This window comes from Tyto alba, unplaced genomic scaffold (assembly GCF_018691265.1).
Source record: "Tyto alba isolate M040663 unplaced genomic scaffold, T.alba_DEE_v4.0 Super-Scaffold_38, whole genome shotgun sequence".
NCBI lineage: Eukaryota > Metazoa > Chordata > Aves > Strigiformes > Tytonidae > Tyto > Tyto alba.
The window spans coordinates 13,348,379-13,369,846 of NW_024881313.1; the positions used below are offsets into that span (position 1 = coordinate 13,348,379).

At 39.9% G+C, this 21,468-nt stretch overlaps 1 protein-coding gene across 5 annotated transcripts in view; it reads left to right on the forward strand.

Annotated features, from left to right (window-relative positions):
• Positions 1-10,355: 10,355 nt before the first annotated feature.
• ICA1 (islet cell autoantigen 1) overlaps positions 10,356-21,468 on the forward strand; it is a 75,808-nt gene continuing 64,695 nt past the window's right edge. For all 5 annotated transcript variants that reach the window (XR_004406906.2, XM_042801981.1, XM_032991643.2 and 2 more), the window contains exons 1-2: positions 10,356-10,502; positions 21,023-21,071. The gene's annotated coding sequence lies outside the window, so the exon portion shown is untranslated. The remainder of the gene's footprint in view (positions 10,503-21,022; positions 21,072-21,468) is intronic.

Consider the following 21,468-nt stretch of genomic DNA (forward strand, 5'->3'; position numbering starts at 1 on the left):
TACAAGGGAGTAAGTTTAAACAAGGCCAGAACAGTTAGTTCATATTTGTATGCTGAAATAGAAAGGAGCACTTTTATAGGTTGCAATTAAATAAGCCATTTTTTTCAGGAGAGGTGAAGAGAACTAGCCATACAAAGCAATAATTTCCTGACCACAAAACAGCGTTATTTCTTCATGGCAACACGGGCCTTACGAAGTTTCCTTCCTCAGTCACAGAAGTTAATTCAGAACAAATGAAAATTCATGTTACAGGGATATGCTGGCTGTAAAGCCACAACAGAGCACCTAATCTTGCCTCTCATCCATGCCAAATATCAGGGCTTCTTTCAGTCAGCTTCTAATGAACTAGAGTATAAGCTTTATAAAAGAAAGACCTACCTCCCTCTTTGTGATTGTCTACATAGCAGCCACACTTGCTTGACACATTAAGGATCACTGAATATCTTTTGACTGTTTTGTTGCTTGATTATTCTAGGTTCATGGGACAAATTCTGGCTTCAGTTAGAAACATATACCTGAAGCAATTAAGTCCATTCATTTTGCATTTATAGCAATATAATAGAATAATTTGGCTTTGATGCGATGAAAGAGGGAGCAAGTAGCAGTGTTTACACATTTCTACAACACTGAAATATATGTATTTTTTACATTAAAGCTTGTTCTGTGCTTTTGAACATCATGATTAAGGTAAATCTGTGGTATTTCTCCAAAGGCTGTACCCAGTTGACATGATTATACCATTAGAAGTAAAATCCTGGCATGACTGAAGTTGGTGGAAAGACATTTATATTACTGCTCTTTGGAAACCTGTCTATCAAATCTGACTATAGCTGGGTACAGCACAGCCACTTTAGAATGCATTATGTGGCAGGCGTTCTTCATATCTTGAGTGCCAGGCAGGGCATAGAGGTGTTCAGAGATTTGAACCATGTAACTGATTAATAGTTCTATTAAACAGGAATAATGTTTCTACACTTAAAGCACTTAATCATAACTATACGTCATACTGCAGAATAGTTAATAGATATTACCTGCATATCTGTCTTGAGGTAAGTCTACATATATGCATCTACTAGTTAAGATACACACATATTAAGCAGCACATCATACCCTTTCTGCAGTCTTTCAAGATGCCCCTTTATGGCAACTTTGCTCTCAAGTGTATCAGCTATTTCCTCCAATTTGGTGGCAGCCATGAACTTGCTGAGGGTGTTCCACCCCATCCTCCAGGACATTAATGAAGCCATTAACCAATGTTAGCCCAGGATCAACCTCAGAAGAGCCACACTAGTGGCTACCTGAACTTTAAATCACTTTATCCACTGACTCTTTGAGCCTAGTGAGTAAGTCAGTTTTTCAGCCACCTTGTAATCCATCCATCTCTCCAATATGGCTATAAAGATGCTATGGCAGATTTTGACATAAGCTTACTAAAGTAAAGGCATACATCATCTATTCTTTTCTCCCAGTTACTAACAGGGCCAGTTATTGCATCACAGAAAGCTCAGGGATGATTTATCCCTGGCAAGTCCATGCTGGTTGTTCCTAATTACATTGTTTCCTTCAAGTGCCTGGAAATGGCCTTCAGAAGCAGATGCTCCACAATCATCCTAGAGACCGAGGCCAGGCTGAGCAGGCTGAATCTCCCTGATCACCTCTGTGGCTCTTCTGAAGCACAGGTGTGATGTTTGCCTTTCCAGACATCAGAAATCTCCCCCAGTCATCACAGCCTCTCCAGGATGACAGATAGCATCCCCTCCATGACACCAGCCAGCATCCCATCCTGTCCAGTGAACCGCCATATGCTCAGTGTGCCTAAGTGGTCCTTAAACCAGCCTTTCTCTGCCATGGACCGTAATTCCCTCCCCACGATTCTGCTGGAAGGCACAAGTACTCAGGAGGCCGGCAAGCAGATCTTGCCAACAAATACCAATAAAGATATTTATGATTGTACACATTCTTCTGCAGCTCTCAAAACAGCTTTATAAAGGTAGGTGTAAAACCAGTAGGAAGGGAGGAAGTTTTTAGCTTGTTTTTTGTTTGTTTGTTTGTTTTTTTTTTTATTGGACATATTTTGAAGTACATGTTTGGTATAGCTAAATAGCTCAATGTATTCAACATTACTCAACAATTTGGTTCTGCATTGTTTTTCCTGATTCAAAAGAGAAATATTAACCTGAGAGATGAGGTTATAGGCATCATAAATGTCTCTTGGTTTAGTCAGAGCATTAATGTTTGGTTTAGACTGTTTAGATTGCATTAATTTCAGCTTTAAGGAACTTATGAAAAAAAAATGCTAAGGGACTGAACTAGATCAATGGGCCTCAGATTCTAAATTAGATAAACAGAAGGACTACAGGAGCTTGAACCAGCAGTCGTTGAAGTCATCGAGACTTTGGATTGGACCTGTAGTTCCTCAAAAAATGTTTAAGGAGTTCAAACTCTAAGTATTTACTGAGCCACAATAACCCATTTAGTGAAATTTTGCGTTGTGTTATTACTCGTTCATCCCTATAACATATACCATCAAATTCAAAAAAATATACAGGTAGCTGGAAAATTGTTAATTGCATTTTCAAAAGGGAAAGATACCATTGGGGTTGTGTTCTATCAGATTAGCTAGGTGTGTAAAAGGTTTGCTTTTGTACCCGTGATCAAGTTACTTAGATCTCGTATTCTAGTATGCAGAAATAGTAAACACCACATTTTTCACAGCTCAGATGATTTGGGAAGAAGAATAGATAAAGTGCTCTCTTCTTTACATTGCATGGGAACCACCTCCTAGAGAGGAAGTTGGTGTAGACCAGAGGAAAGCAAGACCATAACGTATCACAGGAGGGTGTCTCAAAGGCACAGCATCTTTGAGTTGCACAGATTGCACATAATTCATGGATCAAGGCTGTGCTGAAAGGAACAGTCTAGCCCTGAATACTTTATTTTCCAGAATTCAGTCTAATCAATTCTTCTGCTGTAGAGGCAACAGATTAGAAATAGAGTTGTGAGAATATGACATATTTTTCATTTCCAAATGCAAACGAATTTAAAACTACCAATAATATTCATTATAAACCAAGTTTTATCATGATGGGAATTGAAATTAATGAATTAGGAGCCTCTCCAAATAGGACGTGAGAATGGAAAAGCTGACAGATCTTTTACTGCAGCAGCTCAGCACAGTAAGTTATTGTGGTAAAAATCACTGAGGTGATAGTGAGAAAACAGCAAATTTTATCAGGCTTTATCTCTAAAAATATTAATATGATCCATGTTTTTGATAACTCAAGGTGACAAATAATCAACCTACTGTGCTTTCACAAGAAACAAAACAATAAAACAATATGATTTCTCCAAAATTACATGGGTACTTTAAGTCTTCTTACTAACAGCATCAGTGGAGTTTAAGAGCCTTTTTCAAACCCTGAATTAGGACAGAAGCTGAATCTCACGATTTTTTAAAATGTATATTCCAAGTAAACATTGATCTGTCCTCAACAGGAATGAGCTGAGCTACAGCACATCAACCTAGTGAGCAAAATGGTTTAACAACATTTTCACCTTTATTAAATGTTTAGAGGATATCAAAACACTTCTCACAGAATCAGACTGAAGATATTCTCATGAGTGACATGCAAGAAATCTACTCATCTTTAGTTATGTGGAATATACACATGTGATAGAAAAAAGGAACAGCACAAGTAGAAAATACTTGAATCTCGGTAAGAGTACAGCTTGCCTCCTGGGACAAATGATCTATGCTGTTCCCAAAAGATGAGGTGAAAAAAATCATTGCTAAATGAGAGATGCAGTAGTGTTTTGATGAACAAATATTTTCTCTATTTAAAAGAACACTTCAACCTTTTTTTCTCAATTCAGCTCAATAATATCCCTATGGTGAGGTGAAGTGCTTTTCAAAAGCATAGTATGAAAAGGGTTGGAGAACAGAATTTTCAATAATAATTGATATTCCCCATCACTTTTTAAAAAAATAAATCTGCCTTCCACTTTAGAAAATTAAGAGGTTTGTTTTTCAAATGTAAAGATGTACTGAGGTTAGACTAAGCAGTATTTTCATAATAGCAGCCTCCGCAACTCCTGTCGGGGCAACTAAAACAAAAAATTTATTGGTAAAGACATTTCCCTCAGATAGGAGATCTCAGGATATTAGAAGATAAAACTTTACCAATGTTCTGTTCCTCAATTTCAAGCAATGCCACATTTTTTTCTATTAGACTGTAACAATAACATAAAATCCTTATGTCATAAGGAACTGAAAAATATCTTCCATCTCAACATGGTGGTATTTTGGGACAGCCAGATCAGATTGCCTTGGAGGGCAAAGAGATTATACAGCACTAGAGGATCTGATTCAAGCTGTCAAAATCTTGGAGATTATTTAAACCATTATGTTTGGGTTTACCACTAAGAATTCTTTGGCACATGTTGCAAAGGTTTATCGAGCACAATGACTTCATTGTAGTTTCTTTTCAAGCAAATAACAGAATACTTTACGAAACTGAACATTAACATGTTTTGGAAAAAAACAAATATTTTAAATTAGCTGCAGTTTGGATTGTTGAGGATGCTCAGCAAGAACCTGAGATACGAAGCCATAGTATTACTTGGTAACAAATATCTATTAACGATAATACCTTCAGAAAATTCAGTAACTATATATTTTAATATAGAAGTATTTATATGATACCTGAGTGGCTGAAAGTAAATCAATCTCTGTAGTTGCTTGCAATAGTTAATTGTGCTGTAAGATTTACTTTTTGACATAGTAGAATTATTCTCACACTTCTAAGAATAAGCAGGATCTACAGATCACAGCATAACTGTTACTTTTTTTTTTTTTTTTAAACAGACTTTCATCCTCCTAACATACAAAACATCTCCAGGAGAGCTTTAAGAAAAATAGGTGGCATATTCTTCCTGGATAAAGATATTTTAAGAACTGTTTCAATATTTTCTTTTTTAGATGGAACGACTCTCATGAACACATCAAAGAGAACATGGTAACATCCAGGAGCTTCAGCCTTTATTTACTACATTGTTGTCTTCCAAACAATCGTACTTAATAGAAAAAGTGTCATTCAATTCTTAATATCACCATGCAAATCTATTCAATGAAAAACTATTTTGTTGATAAAACCTCCTATCAAGAAGTTTTATTTATTAGACATAGTTTCTGTTAGTAACCTGCTCTCTTCTCATCCCCAACCTTGTGGAAAAAAACCAAGCACTTCCTATGAATTTCTAGCCTCTGAAAACATTGGAAGAAAGATGGGATGGTTAAAGGCAGTGGTAAATCAATGTAAGAAACCTTGGCCAGATCTGCCACAGGCTGTTTTTGACAAATCATTGTATCTGTTTGTGTCTCAGTTTCTCATTTACGAAGGGGAAACAATGATTCTTGTTTCTTTCCCATTTTGCATTTTCTTTCAGACTATAACTCTTTGGGAAAGAAATCACTATTTGTAACATGTATGTATAGTGGCCAAAACTACAGGGTTTGAGTCTGTGCTGGGATTATTCAATAATTATGTTGCAAACTACAATAAAATAAATTAATAGCATACTGCAGGGGCTGGATTGCTTACCAATGTCCATAGTAGATGAAGGTAACCACAATTCAAGCATATCTGCATTTCTGAATACAACTGATGACTGCAGGTGGTGTGTGTGTTTCAATAACTATTTTCAAGTAAATACTTAAAAAGGAAATTTTGGGGGAATTATTGTTCTCAAGTGGAAATCAGTGCAAATTATCATCATGCCATGTCTTTATTAAGGATGAACCTGGTTCTTGACTGCCTTGCTAATTCTCTGGTGAATTTCCACAAATACCAACTTCGTCTAAACAAACGATTAACTAACAGCTCTTTTGATTCAAAATGTCAGGTATGAAAAATAGATGGTCACTCCACATGCTCCATCCCCATCATTCAAATGAAAGGTATTTGATAGAAAAGCGTACCTGGTGTGCTGTTTTACAAGAGTATCCGAGGAGTCTCATAATGACAGTAAGAGAGAGAAATAGTGTAGGATAGTGGAAGAAAGTACAATAACAACAATGTTCAGTGTCAACCATACAAAAGGAAAGAGAACTGCTGCACAGCTCACTGATCATGAATTGCCAAGATGAGTATATTAACCTCCACTTGGACAGCAACATTGAAAGTTAGGACTTTGGACAATATCTAGAAGTGAAACCAACCCTGCACACAGAAGAGTCCAGGCAAGCCCTTGTACTCACAACTGTTTCATTTCAAGTCTGCAGAAGTACAGGAAAGTAATGCTGACTAAACGTCATGAAAGCCACTATTACAGGCTGATTCCTATTTGGCAAAGTTTTGGTCCTATCCTGATGATTAGAGATCAGTCCTTACATTAACATGATCTCCTCAACTGATGACTAGAATTAGTGTACATTAGTCTCTCACTAATCTGTTCATAGGAGTATAACACTCTCTAGAGTCTCTTCCAATCTGTATGGATTGGCTCCTTCAGCTGATAACATTAATACCCAAAAGAATATGCTCTACCTTCCACTCGCTTTTCATCTACAGATCTGTCACACAAACAATACAAACTACATGCCTTATAGGGCTAAATTATCTAACTATAGAAATAAATACAACAGCAGAACAGGAACTGAAGAATTAAACACCATTAAAATAGATAATTTTGCTAAGAAATTTGAAAAGGGATAAAGATTGAAAAGCCATTTATAAACTGCAGTGGTGTTCCAGACACTGGGAGCAGTGTGGCAAGAAAAATATAAGACCAACAGATGGATCAGAGAGGACACAAAAGACCAAAAATATTCATATAAGGGATTGGAGGAAGTTTAAGGGGAGCATCGTTTCCCTCCCTGATTTCCAAATTTTGAGCAGAAACTCAAACAAGCAGTGACTGTGTCCATAAAGCACAGCACGAAATATTTGTACTTCCTTAGGTGGATGAGAAACAGAGGGCAAGGAACATGTTATGGCAAGACTAAAAAACATCTTAATGTGTGAAAGGTCAACCATTAATTAATAATAACAATGTTACAGTTCAGGGAAGATGAGAAACCTTCAATGTCACATCTCAGATATCTGATCCTATGCAAATTTCTGAAGTAACTAATTCACAGATGCAGCTAAATAGGGGATAGAATTACAGCACATGCAAATCTTAAGAAAATAATACACAAAAGGGAAAATTATAATTGCTGTTGCTTCAACTAACAGCTCACTTCCACTGGACTTCCAAAATATCTGAATTTCTAGTTTACTCTCTCCTGCTCGTCATGGTTTTTCATTTTCTTATTTGAATTTCTGTCTTATTACTTGAAGAAATATAATAACCTAGGTTTGGAAAAAAAAAAAAAAAACAACCTCACACATTTATTAAGAATATATTATATAGATATCACAGAATACAGGAGAATGTACAAAATCAAGTGATAAGAGGAACCGATCCCACAGTATGCTATAGTAGCAATGTAATACTGTAAACATGACTGGACCATGAGTCTCCCTGAGTCAACATGTGATTCAAATCTTTATTTGTCCTTTTACAAATGAAATGCAGCTGGGGAAAAGTGTAACACAAGACTGATGCAGAGAAGATCTTACAAGAGGAGGGCTAATATTTACTGCTAGCTCACTCTTTCAAAAGCTCTAGGTTTGTGTGAGTTTGGAAAGTCAGTCCTCTACCATAAAATGTGGTATTTCCAACTGTGGTGTGGTTAATAGTTACACCTCAGAGGGTTGTATTTTATCTTTACTTGAATCTTACAGCAATTTTGATGATGTCATCCAAACAAATCCAGTTTGCAGGAAGAGGTGGTATTCTATAAAACAGCAAAACCGGACTTTTTTAAGGTCAGTGTATCAGCTGCTTAGTTGATTTAAGCAACTAGAATACTCTGGTGCCCAAAGGGGGAAAAAAATGTTGGTAACAGAATGAATGTAGTACCACGCTTCAGGGTGCTTCATGCACCCTATCAACTTTACCAAAGAACTAAGCTTGTGAAAAGTAGTAAGTACACCTTATTTCATGCATCGCTTGCAATAACTCTTTTCTGTAGTTACATCTCTGTATTTCTGCTGCACTAAAAATATCTCCATGGGAGATAAGAGAGGTGCTAGAACAACCAGATGGCACTTGATTATATTTATAACATTCACGTCTGGTGATCAACTGTATGAAACACGATAAAAGATTAAGAAATGCTTGCGCTACAGTGTATTCCTCACTTTAGTGAGAAATAAAGGTTTAAAACTATTTTTTTTGAGGTTATATAGTAATCTCAACTAACATTTTAAGACAGTAAGCTGGACAATGCTAGAAGTTGTCTGTGATACGCATAATGTTGGCCTTATGTAAACTAGAAATGAGCTAGTTTTAAGTCCCTGATTCTATGTATCTTCACACACAAACATAACTGTTGGCATAAAAATAATTCCATGATCATAAAAGTGGAGTGTTTTCCAGAATCAAGGCTTATTCAGGACTATTTGCCCTCTTACCTTACTCTGGTGCAACTAAGAAAAATAGTACTTTTAAATTTACCAACCAAAGTCTCCCTTTGTGTCTTGGTTCTGCTCCTGCAACAGTTAATGTACTTCCTTCACATGCTGTGAGATTTTCTTTTTTCACCCTCCTCTGGGAGATTTGCACATATAAATCCCATTAAAAGACACGATGAGTTCCTGAGGTTCACTTATGAAGGAGAAACTACCAAAAACCAATGCCAGACCTGGCTGAAGGGATCCCAGATCCTCATCAACTGCAGCGGCTTTTTGTCATTATTAGCACTGCTTCCCTTTACAGAGGCAATAAGTAACTTCGTTAACATTTTTTTCTCTCAAAACCAGCAATACTTGGAATTAATTTGACTAATTGGATAATACCTGTAATGCAAGTATTTACACCTGAGCCAGTTATTCTTTCATAGTCAAGGGAACTCATGAGCAAATGATTACTCTCATCAGAAACTAAAATAAATAAAGCGTATCCTAAAATGTAGCTTTTTCTATTTGCTCTAAAAAGAGTTTTAGATGACCAACACAACTTCACAGTATCTACAGTGTAACATCTAAAGGTAAATGAGATACCTAACATAGGTTTCCTGTATGCCAAACTTCCAGCTGCTTAAGTGTGTTATATCTTTTTCTGCAAGATTGAGGACCCCATTAAGAGATTTGTTTTGCATTAAAATATTTGCTCACTGTTACTGTGTTTAAACACAAAGACTATTCTATTAGGTTTTCTGCAGTTCTGGAAAGCAATCATGTATTTCTTGCCATAAACCCATTCTAGTTTGTCAGCATGTTGTCTACACTATGTACACCATGCTTTGGTGCAACCTGCTGTTAGTGGTCACACCAGTAGCAAATAAGGAAATTATACAACCTCCCAAATCTTACTTGAAATTTCTCAGGTTATGCAGGTGTTAATTAAACTATCTCTTCTGACTTCTTCAGTGCTCTGGGAGTGCATGCTTAGCTTCTCAACTCTTGGAGGATCCAACTCTTTTTCAGAGCTGTTGTCTTGCAGGAAAGTCCCTGTTGCCGTAATCATCTTGCATTTTCACTCCCAGATGTGTGGCTTCCAATTAAGTGGTTCAGCTATGCCCCACAAAAACGCTGACACCGACATGAGCGCTTCAGACCTCTGTAAGGTTCAGCAAATGATGCCCCATCACTGTCCTCATTTCCACTCCCATCCTCCCTCTTCATTTTCTACAGCTCCTTCCAGTCCACTTTTCTTCAACCTTTTCCGTGGGCACCACCAACTCAACCTCATCTCCTCCGCTCCTTCTTTCATTCCCTAAACTGCTGCTCTCTTCACATGCAAGAGAGGAAAGTTAACACTTTGCCATTTAAGTGGGATAATTTTTCACCTTATCTTGCTGGTCACCCACTCCTCTTTTAACTTCCAATCTATCCAACAGATTGTTTTCAAAAGCCACCTGTGAACTTTCCCCCTCATTCCAAGCCCTGAAATCAGCTTAAAATCCACCTCAGAAGAGCTCTCACCAAATCCCAAATGAGTTTTCACTACCTCGATAACGACTGCCTATTTACGGCCTTTTATTATTTCCTTGGTGCTCCTCGTAGGACACCTGCGGTCCCCAGCAGGCTGGGGCTGAGGAGAAGAGCTTGGGGTTTTGGTCGAGGCGCTGAGAGGAGCCCCTGGGGGGCCCACAACCGGGGGAGGCTCTCCTGCCGCTTATCCCCTCAGGCTTCACTTCCCGGTGCGGCCGGAGAAGGAGGAGGAAAGGCGGCCCGGCCGCGACCGGCACCAGGAAGCCGCGGGCCTGGCAGCCACCGCCCTCCCGCCTCGGGGTGTGGGCGGGCGGCGGCGGCTCCGCCCCGCTGCGGGGGCCGCCCGCGCCGGCAGAGGCGGCTCCGTTCGCCGCTGTGACGCCGGCGGCGCTGGAACACCTGGAGGGGCGGCGGCGGCGGCGGCTTCGGCTCGGCCCTCCCCTCCCCTCCGCCGCGGGCAAGGTGAGTGCAGGAAGGGGGGGGGGGGACACGACTCGCGGGGATCCGTGCCGGATGGTGGCGGGGAAAACGGGTTCTGCCAGCGGCTGCTGCGGCCGGTGTCGGGCAGCCCCGGGTGGCGGCCGCCTCCCCCGCGGGCTGCCCGCCTCCTGGGGGGGAAGGAGGCGGTGTGGCGGCCGGGCCCGAGGCGCTGGTGCCCATCGGGTCTTGCTGGCGGGCGTAGCCGGGGCCGGACCTGTCCAGGGGTGGAATTTCCGAGGCACAAGATGGCATCTGCCCCTCCTTTTTGCCTTGTGTTTCCCCCTCCCGCTGTGCGGTTATCTCGCCATGATTATTACATTTCTCCGTTTCTGCCTCCCTTCCTCCCGTACGTTCTCTCTGGCTCCCTGCCCGCTGGGAGCGGGGAGGTTGGGGAGGAAAACGGCCGCTTCTTCTCGTCAGTCTCCGGCTCGGCTGTCAGGCTCCGGGCTGCGGCGCAGGTTGCGCGGCTGCGGTGTGAGCCGCTCTCCGCCGGCGGCAGCGGCCCTCGCTTTACCGGGGGACGTGGGGCCGGCTGGGGTGGCGGGGCTTCCCGTGGCAAGGTAATGCCAGTTACCAAACCAGGCGCCAGGGCGTTAACGGCTGGTGAAATTGGAATTAAAAACCCCCAGACTTCTGATTTAAGGCTTCTATTTCATGAAAGGTTGATCTTGAGAGTCAGATTTATTCTGCACCCATACACTTGGCACATGGATAATGTTTATCTGCTGTAGTCGTTTAGAAGAAGAAATAAAATGGAAAATCGCTTGAAACATCAGGTCAGTCTTCAGTAAGAGAAAAGGGTGAAGGGCACCGTGCTCTTTTATTTGTCAGTATCGTGTGTATGTTCAGCGCCCAATGTAAATAAGCCTCCTGTTCTGTGCAGTTTTGTGTAGTGCTGAGAGCTTCAAGGTCCTGCATGGGCCCTCTTAAAACAGTAGTTCAGGTTTGCCTTAGTTCAGATGTGTAAATGTGAAAATTAATTGGGTAGTCTCAAGGGTATGTCCTTTAACCCCCTACCCCCCAAGTTACATTTTGTAGATATTTTGGAAGCATGGCGTTAGAGTTGTTCTTCTGTTTGGTTAGTTGTAATATTTTGCCCCTGCCTTACTTTATACCAAGGTGACTTTCTATTTCTAGCAGCACCTGTTTGTTGGGGGTTTTTTCCACCCATGTTTCATTCTGTTATCCTCTTATTTTCAGTTTCTGAATGGATTTTATTTAACATAAAACCAGAAAGCACCTGTGGCTCCTGTTCCAAAGCAGACTTTTTGGAAATAAACTGTTCTTGTGTTTTGCTCTAGCAAGGCTATTGCTGTAAGGAAAAAACTGTTTGATCACTTTTCCAAAGTGTTGGGCAGAGAAAATGGCAGGCTGGGTTTTGGAGCTTGCAGTGCAGGCTGCATTTGGTTATGGTCTTTCGTCTGATTTTTCTGGTAATCCACCTCTTTTTCCACTTTGTTTATCCAGGGTTCCAGAGGAGTGAAAGTAGCACTTGACAGTGCTATCTGCCTGGCACTGATCTAGGATTTGCAGTTCTTAGCATGAAATCCAGCGGCATCTCAATTAGCAATTTTTTATACTGCTGTTTGGTAGGGTAGCAGTTTAAACTGAGTAACTTAATGATTTAAGATTTATGTTAGTAGCGCTGAAGAAGGAATTTAGCATAAAGCCACAGAGATCTTTTGAGTAGTAAACTGCCATAACTGGTATAACCAGTCACGTTTTTCCCATGGCAAGCTCTACTGGAAGATGATGTGGCAGTTAAATGCAGCCAAACCTCGGTCTGAGTGAGTTTCTGAAGTTTTTTTTACTGTCAAAACTTCACGGGTGAAACATTATTTCCAGAAAGGTTCAGACAGTGTATTCAAGAGTTAGATGCTGGTAACTGGAATTTGCCACCGCCTTCAGTGAGAAAGAATTAAGTGCTTTTTAGATAATTTCTTCCATTGTGTCTGTGGGAGCTGAGATTCAAATATGCACGTTACTGAAGGTTTGTGGGTCCAAGAAAACCAGTTATGACTGTATGAAAGGTGGAAGGTTTCTTTAACATTTTTTCTCTCACAAGATTATATTATTGGGGTGTGGAGGGAGTCACATGGTGGAAAGTAAAATTCCTGTTGAACCCTAGTACAGTGTTGGTTTTATTCTCCCCCTTAGAGCTTCAAACCCACCCATCTTGCCTGTTTTCTGTTATCAATACTCTGCAGGGCTGCTAAATTGTTCTGATGAATTCCCAAGTAACCTGTTCTGGAAGAAATGAATAATAACAGCTCTTTTCACTCTTCAACTAGTGTTGAAAGCTGTTGGTACGTGTTGGCAGAAAAAAAAATGTGCTAATATCTCAGCTAAACTTGAAGTCAAGAAATGTCCTCAAAGACTCTTAATACATTTTTCAAAATCTCCTCCAACCGTGTTGCTCTGAAGTAGTTGATTCTTCAAGATATTTTGCCACTTCTCAACCGTAAAATCGCTCTAAAGATGAAATTTTATCCCATGATGCAGAAGCATTAAAAATACAAAAGCCTGGAGAGTGAAGAGTGTTAAATAAAGGACCAAGCAGTCAAGAACAGTAGAAACATTTGACCTTTTACGTGTTGCTAGTAATAATAGTCTCCTGGTGTTTTTTCCTGTGGCTATTGTTAGCCATGGCAAACGAAGGGGCATTTTGACCGGTTAGGCAATCGCTTACGTCAACATTGGGAACTGTCTGTTCTGAGTCACTGAAACAGTGTTCAGGTCCATCTTGCAAGTAGCATCATAGGGATCACCACTGCTCTAGCAGCAGTCAGCTGGTCTGCTAGCATCTGAGAATAGTAATATGAAAGTTGAGTGGACTATGGATTGATCAAGATTATACAGTCTGCATGGGTCGTCGTGTTTACTCAAAGGGCAGTGAAAGGCGATCACCCTGTATTGTTGTTGCTGTGCATGCCAAAACTGTTTTGTTAATCAAATTTCTTATCCATGGATGTGAAATGATCTCCTGAGGGCATCTAGAGAAAATTATTTTCCCCTCTTCCCTCCTCTGGCATTGTTTCCCCTCAGGTATATAGCATTGCTTCCTGGCTTCTGCATGGATGAAAAGGGTGGAGGGAAGCAGAAACTTGAGAGAGTTGTCTATGTCAGCAAATACGTTAAATAAATAAGATCCATCAGTTTGGACTTCTAAAACCATATTTGTTCATACTTAACACAGTACAACATATGAAAAGAATTTCATTATTTTTGTGTACATCCACTGCTTTTCTCATAGGTTCTACAAAGGGAAGGTTTCCTAAGGTTAAGACTGTAGACTGATTATGGGTAGAATGTGTCACAAAAAACATCTTCGTATTGTCTTTTATAATCTATGCACAGCAGGTGTTCCATATGGCATTTTCTTTAATAGTATTCAGCTACTAAGTTTAAAAATACTGTTTTTTAAACTAAGAGAACAAATGTGTATTACAAAACAATTTGATAGCCATTTCAGAGAAATGAAGCAAGTCTGCATTGAGAATGAGATTAACTGGATTGCATATATCCCTAGTTTTGCTCATTTGCACAGTGAGGTTAGACCTGCCGCTTGAAGACTTATATTCAAATTATTCTTCCATAAAACATACATAATACTTATGATACTTACCTGGTTCTTTCCTAAGGACATTTGCTTAGTGTTCTTCACAAATATAAGGGGAACACTAGTCAAGTAAAAGATGTTACAGGAGGGTCAACTGATACTATGTGTGTTCCTATATTATTTCACAATAAGCAGCTAAAAAATCAGTATAATCTGAAAAAGGAAGTTAAAATTATTTTATGTATAGTTAAATATCTGTGTCTTCATGTAAATGCTGAAGTTCTGCATGCAAGATAACTTATCTAGAAAGGCTTATTGTTTACTCATCAATCTTCCAACTGTGAGTCTACTGGCATTTATTTGAAATAGTTTGTTCAGAGACTCCATGTACTATGTCATGACCACATGTACTATTCTTATCAGTGTTTTTGAGATAAATTACTGGTTTTAGGAATGTGTCATTGAACTATTTAAAAAACAACAACAAAAAAGGTAGCTCCAAGTGTCATGTCAATACATGTTATTTTCTAGAAAGGAGGAGATCACTTATGCCTGTAAGTTTGACTTGATAGTCTTTGGAGTATGACAGGCATATAGTACTGAATAGACACAAAGTTGTTTTTTAGAGAAGAATACTAATGGTTGACTTGGTCCTTGCACTTTGTGGGAGCAAAATCAGTTTTTAAAAAGCATGGTGATAGAGTGCCAAATTTCTACTTTTTCGTGCTGGCTAAAACTTACCTCTGACTGCTCGAGTACTGAAAACCAGTGCAGTTCAGATGGATTGATACTCTTAAATTCTAGGTACGAGTGAGCGATAAATTTCCAATGTGCAAAATTGCTCTGTTTATCTGCCACTGTCTTCTGTTAACTTGTATGTATCAGAGTTGGGAAGAGAAAAATAAGACTAAATGATAGCATAAGAAACAGGGCTCTGGATATCCTCTGTTTAGACTATACCAGGAAATTAAGCAGAAAAATTTCCTATGTTAATTGTGTATTCTGAAAAATTAGAGGCTTTGGTAGTAGTTTATTGGAATAAAGTACTTAACAGTACTTTCTGCAGTAGCTATTGGTCATCTGCCCAGCATATAGAGTGTTGTCAGTGTAAAAGTCAGCAAAAGACAGGCCATTATGTACTTAATGTCAGCAGTACTACTACTCATTTTGTTGGATGTACTATTTGTAGACAGGTGCCTAGGTAGTGGTACAAAATGACAGAAAGAAGACCCAAAACATCCAGATTTCTCCATACCTTGTGCATGGTTTCTAATGGTCCAAGTCCTTAATCACACTGTCTTAGTCTTTTAAAATACCTGCTTGTATTACTGTGGTTTGTTCTCCACGCAATTTACTAGCCTGAAAAAGGAAAGTGCGTGTTATATTGGCTCAAACTACCTCCTCGGAAAAGAGATTCCAATTTCTGATACTTCTATTGTTTTGAGTACATGGTTGGGGTTTTTCTGCATGTCAAATTTCAGTTTTAATTTTTTTTTTTTTTGATCATTTGAAAGATCAAGACAAATTAGTAAATGGAATGGAATAAATTAACTTTTTGCAGGGGTGTTTCATAAACCTTGATAGAGAGGAGAAGGAAGTAGAAGAAATTTTGTGTATAGAAGTGTTAGTTCCTGAAGTGCTTGCTGTGAAAAGAAAAATTGGTTCCAGTGGGCTTGCAGGATTGTGACTCGACTGAATCTTGTTTCTCTGGTAATTCAACAGAACATCATGAAATCTCAGTTCTAAGACAAGTGGAGTAGAGAAGTGCTCTTACTGCATGATTTAGCCATGTAGTTCAGGTGCTTCATGCAGAAGCCCTTATTCCTGTGTGCTCAGAGGACAGTGGTGAGGCCCTAGGTCAGGTGCCCAGAGTTGCTCTTTGGATGTTCTATTCATTTTCTATACAGGAGCTTAGTGTTGAGAGGCTTGTGTGGTAGACACCACAGATAATTGGGGTCAAACGGCATGAATTTCTTTCCCCCTCAGCACCTCCCAGGTGTATGAATATAGCAGGAGTCCCTCTCTGTATAACAGATGCCTTTTCGCCCTGTGCTTCTTTTAAGAATGTGTGAAACTTCTTTCTAGACGTCAGCTCCTGAAATAGCTTGAAAGAGTAATTTGGTTGATACAACTCCCTTATAAGATTGTGGGTTTTTTTTCTCCTGAGAAGTTGTGGTTAATCTGTAAAATACTTGCTTCCCAGGGTAAGTAGCAAAGCTGTGGATCTGCCTGAGACAGAGGAATAGACAAAAAGTTATAGTGGGTGGAAGGAACTGCTAATGCAGCATTTGCAGACAATTTCTGCAAACTTTTGAATTAATAAACAAGTGCATCAGTGAGTAGTCTAACAGAATGAAGATGCTCCTGGATTTAAAGCTAAGCATGGATGATTCTGCAGGATCAGAACATCAGTGATGAGCATTAAGAGCTTTGGAGGAAAAATTAAATCTTGTCATTTGTCATATTGATACAACTTAAACTCTAAATCCATTTTAGCTGAATTACAGTGGTAGCTATTTGTGTAGTTAAGAGAAGGAATGCTTGTAAGTCTGTGTATAATCTGGATGCTGAATGCCTACACAGACCCAGACTTCAGTTTTCACCCTTTTCCTGCATTGTGACAGCATGGATAATTCAGATTATATTCTCTTTTGCTTGGGAAAGGCCAAGTGAAATGCAATTTGAAGCTCCTGGTCTGCATGCTTGTAGACAGACCAGAGAAGATATAACTGTGCTGTGCCTAATCTTCAGTTTACAGTGAGACTGCCTCTTGCTTTGGAGGCCCATGTACTTCATTCAGTTTGATCACAGCTTCCAGGGAGCAGAGTGGGGGAGAGAGGTTGTCAGCCAAGAGCTGTTGGAGGCACAGATGGCATCGATTCCCTCACCTAAGCAAATTTGATTCCCTTCAGAGTATTTTGCATAAATTAAACTATCACTCTTAACTTTTACAGCTAGAACTCTGTAAAATTCTTATTTTTACCACTCTACTATTACTGTATTAAGAGTTTATTAGAAGATTATTCATTTTAATAAAACTGCTGTATTAAGTAAATCAACTGCAATGCATGATTCTGCCATATTTGAAGCTGTAAATTGCAGGGGTTTTAGAGTGCAGAGTCTGTTGGGATTTGAAGAGCCACAGAACATACTAGCTGTTTTGAAAGGACAGTAAACTGAGGGCAGTGCTGTCAGTGAAAGCGCAGATGCTTCTGTGCCTTTTTTTTTGTTGAACACACTTCACATAAAGGTTGTTGAATTTTCTCTGCCTCTCATTCAGTGCCCTTTTGTTGTTTCTGGATCCATCTCAAAAGAATGTGATGTTCAATCTACTGCCTTCCTACATTACTGTGCTATGTTAACATGCTATGTTAAATTTGATCCATAGATCAGCATTCATAACATTTTGATCATGAGAAGTTGTGGTTAGATCAACAGTTTGTTTTAGGAACAGTCTTTACAGTTGAAAAGATTCCTGTTCGCCGTCTCTGGCTGCTTCCTGCTTTCTTCTATAAGATCTGTTAGCTAAGCTAAGAGCACAGCAAGAGCTGTGTAACCAATGCTCAGCCAAGGAGAGATATTTGAATTAGGGGGAAAGATTTTATTTAAAAAAAAAAAAATGTATTTCCTTATAACCTAGGAGAGCATTAAGATCTGAACTTCACCTTGCCAGATCACGCTTCTTATATTTATGCTCATTGGAAAAGAAAAATTGTCTGAGTGACGTCGATGTACAGAATTGTTTATTATAAATTTAGCTGTTGGAGAGAAGGCACTCATACCATCTTTTTCTTATGAATAATCTTCAGATGCTACTTACGTAAAGTTGTTCAGCAATTAGGAAACCAGACAACTTAGGCTGCAACAAAGTATAATATAATAAAGGTAAAAAGAAGCAAGCACGTACAAATGTTGTACAGAGCATGAGCTGGAAGGTAAGCCTAGGATATGCTGAAGTTTAAATCACTCAAAACACTGTGAAAGCATTTTCCTGTTTGCACAGAAAAAGGTAGATGGTGTATTCAAATGGCCTTGGAGAATGTAGAGAATCAGAGAATTTTCCATAGGAATAGAAGTGCCAGTCACCAATGAGAGTGTCCTCAAGTTTCATTCCATCATCATGACTAACAATATATCTCAGTAGGAAGATAGGGCGATGTAATATGCCAGAAATATTATGCAGTTCTATGTTCATTCCAGCTATTTTGGCTTCCTGTGGAAATAATTTGTGGGCAAATAACCTACAACCCAGATGAACTCTTCCACAGATGCTGAGGTGCCATAGTTGGCTGTCTGCAGGGCCGTCTTCCTTCCAACATGTTTTATTAGCTGTGGCAGAGCAGTGTGTGAGTGCAGCTGTACCACTTCTGAAGCCAGGCTGAGTCTAGAAACAGTTTGGCTGTATTTCAGCGTCCAGGCCAACAGGCTGTGCCAGCCCTCTCTGGTGTCAGTCTGCAAACAGGGAGGTTTGTGGAGCCCAATGCTGATGCTTCTTGGTGGCTCCTCAAAGGGCCGGCTAGGAGTTTGCAAGACTTCAGCAGGGCTTATGACTCCAGCTTGTTCTGTATGGAATGGATGTTTCAGCAGGATGTTCACAGGGGATGTGGTCCCTTGTGTTCTGGGCAGACTTGTTATGAATAGGGCCAGCTCAGGTTCAATGCTAAAACTGAGGTAACATCTGTCTGTCTCAAAACACTAGGAAGCATTTCCAAAATTACCGAAGCCATGTGTGGACTTCAGGAAACCTCAGATCCAGCACTGTGCAACAGTAAACGTGGATTTACATACAGTCAGCTATAATGTAGCACTGCTTTCCCTAGCATTCTATAGAGCACCTATGTTTGCTTCCCTGCCCCCCCCCCCCCCCCCCCCCATCTAGAGTATCCCTTTTGTTTGCCAAGATAAAGGCTGTTACCAAGATCACAAGTGTTACGTAACTCCTTATCATCAAAGATAATGGAAACTTTTGATACAAGTGCTTTCCGATGGGGTGGTGAATGATGGGTTTTTTGTTGTGCTCTTCTGTTTGTTTATATATATATATTTTTTTTTTAAATCAGTGTCAACATAATATTATTTATTGAATCTTTTTTTTTAGATTTAATACACTATGAAGAAAAAAGGAAAAAAAAAATCCCTTACATCAACTCCTTGTAGCAAATTAAGCTTGTTTTTAGATATAAAACTGTACGACAACATAGGTTAGTTTTAAATTTGAAGTTTTCAGGTAAGCTGCTGATGGACTCTTAGTGTCACGTGCTTCTGTTTTAGGCAGCTTTGGCAAAGAGCAACTCTCTTGTTACTTCTGTTTGGGACATTTATCTTGTTCTTTGAAAGCATAACGGAGTTCAAAACCTAAGGTAGTCAAAGGTTATGTGCTCATCCCTCGGTCTCTCTCTGCAGCCTCAGGACCAGCATTTCACAACTATAGGGATTCTTTATTATATGGTTATGAAGTGTTGCTTTTAATTCCTAGATACCTCCCTGGGCTGTTTCCAGTACCCATTTATTAGCATCTTTCACTTTTTGTGGCTAGAATTTTGACTTTGGGATTTCTTAAAAAAACCCCAACTCACTGCTTTCAGCAATCCCAGATGCTTTTAATAATGTCCTTTCTTACAGCTGAAGCAATATCTTTAACCGTCTTTGGTTCTTGTACTTGGAATAGACTGTAACAACACAGGAAGTTAGAGATTAGAAAAATAAATAAATTATGGCCCTGTTAAATGACTGCAGGGACAATTTACATTGTACCTGTAGCAATATCTGAAGAATAAAAACTGTTAAAAGTTTTGACTAGGAATGAAAATAAACAACATGACTAAAAAGTAAGAATAATGTAGATAACTCTTATAAAGAAGACGTACTGTATTTCTTTTTTGTGCATGTAGCCACAGTGGTTATGGTGCCGTGTTAATCTGCTGTCCATTCACACCATTCTTGTGGAAGGTGTTCTGCATTAAACCAATGGTAGCAGCAAACTTGCTGCTCTCCAATCTCATCTTCTTTTGCATTGTACAGATTTTCACAGAATGACATAGGTTGGAAGGGAGCACTGGAAATTACATAGTCCAGCTTCCTGATCAACCAGGCACAGTGAGAGCTGGTTGCTTGGGGCCATGTCCAGCACCTGCTTCACTGGGCAGCTTGTTCCAGTGCTTGACCACTCCCATGGTGAAATGTGTCCTGCCTATATTAAGTTGGAATTTCACATGTGCCTGCTGTGTCTGTGGCCACTTGTCATTCCAGTGTGCATCTCTGAGAAGAGTTCGAATGTTTGCTCTACATCTCTCATTAGGTAGTTGGACACAGCATTAAGGCCTCTGGTTAGCCTGGTGGTCTTATAGTTGAACAAATATGTTATGGGATCCTGACCCTGACCAGTGGACCCACTCCAGTATGCCAGTGTTTTTCTTGTATGGAGAGCCCAAAACTGGACACTACTCCAGATGTGGTCCCATAAGAGGCTGTAAGGATTCTACAGGTTACCATGACAAATACATTGCCAAAATCAGCATACAACATCCACTGCTCTCCCCTCATTCACCAGAGGCAGTCATCTCATAATAGAAGGTGGTTGGGTTAGTCAGACATGATCTGCTCTTAATAAATCCATGCTGACTGTTCCCACTCACCTTTTCGTCTTTCATGTGACTGGGAATGATTTCCAGGAGGGTTTTCTCCCAGATCTTTCCAGGAACTGAGGGTGAGGTTGATGGCTCCAAAGTTTCTCTGATAGTCTTTGCTGTTTTTTGGGAGAAGGATATGGTGTTTGCCTTTCTCCGGTCATCAGCCACCTCCAAGAGAATAGAGAGAATGTCATTGCAGTGACATAAACTGCGTCCCTCAGCACTCGTAAGATCCATCCCACCTGATCTCATGGACTTGTGTATGTCCAAATGTCTTAGGTACGTCTTAACTTGGTCTTTCTGACTGATGATAGGCTTGGAGAACTAGAATGCCACAGGGCAGACATTCCAGTGAAAACCAAGGTAAAAATGTACTTCTGCCTTTCCATATTTTCTGTCATGCTGTGGCTTTGTGTCTTCCTTAGTCTGCTTTTTGCTGCCACTGTTTTTACAGAGCACTTCTTGCTGCCCTTTACATCCCTTGCTAGGTTCAACCCCAGCATTGAACCTAACTCCATCCCTGCATACTCAGGCAATGCTTTTACATTTTCCTGAGTAATCTCTCCCTGCTTCCATCTCTCCTGTGCATTAGTTTTGCATTTGAGTTCATTAAAATTAATCTATCCCAGCCTTCTGACACAACTGCTCCTGCCCATAGAAATGGGCTGTTTGTGTGCTTTGAGGAAGTTGATCTCAAAGATCACAGTTGTCCTGCACTCCTCCTGAAAACCCAGTTAAGGATATGACCTATCTAGTAAGA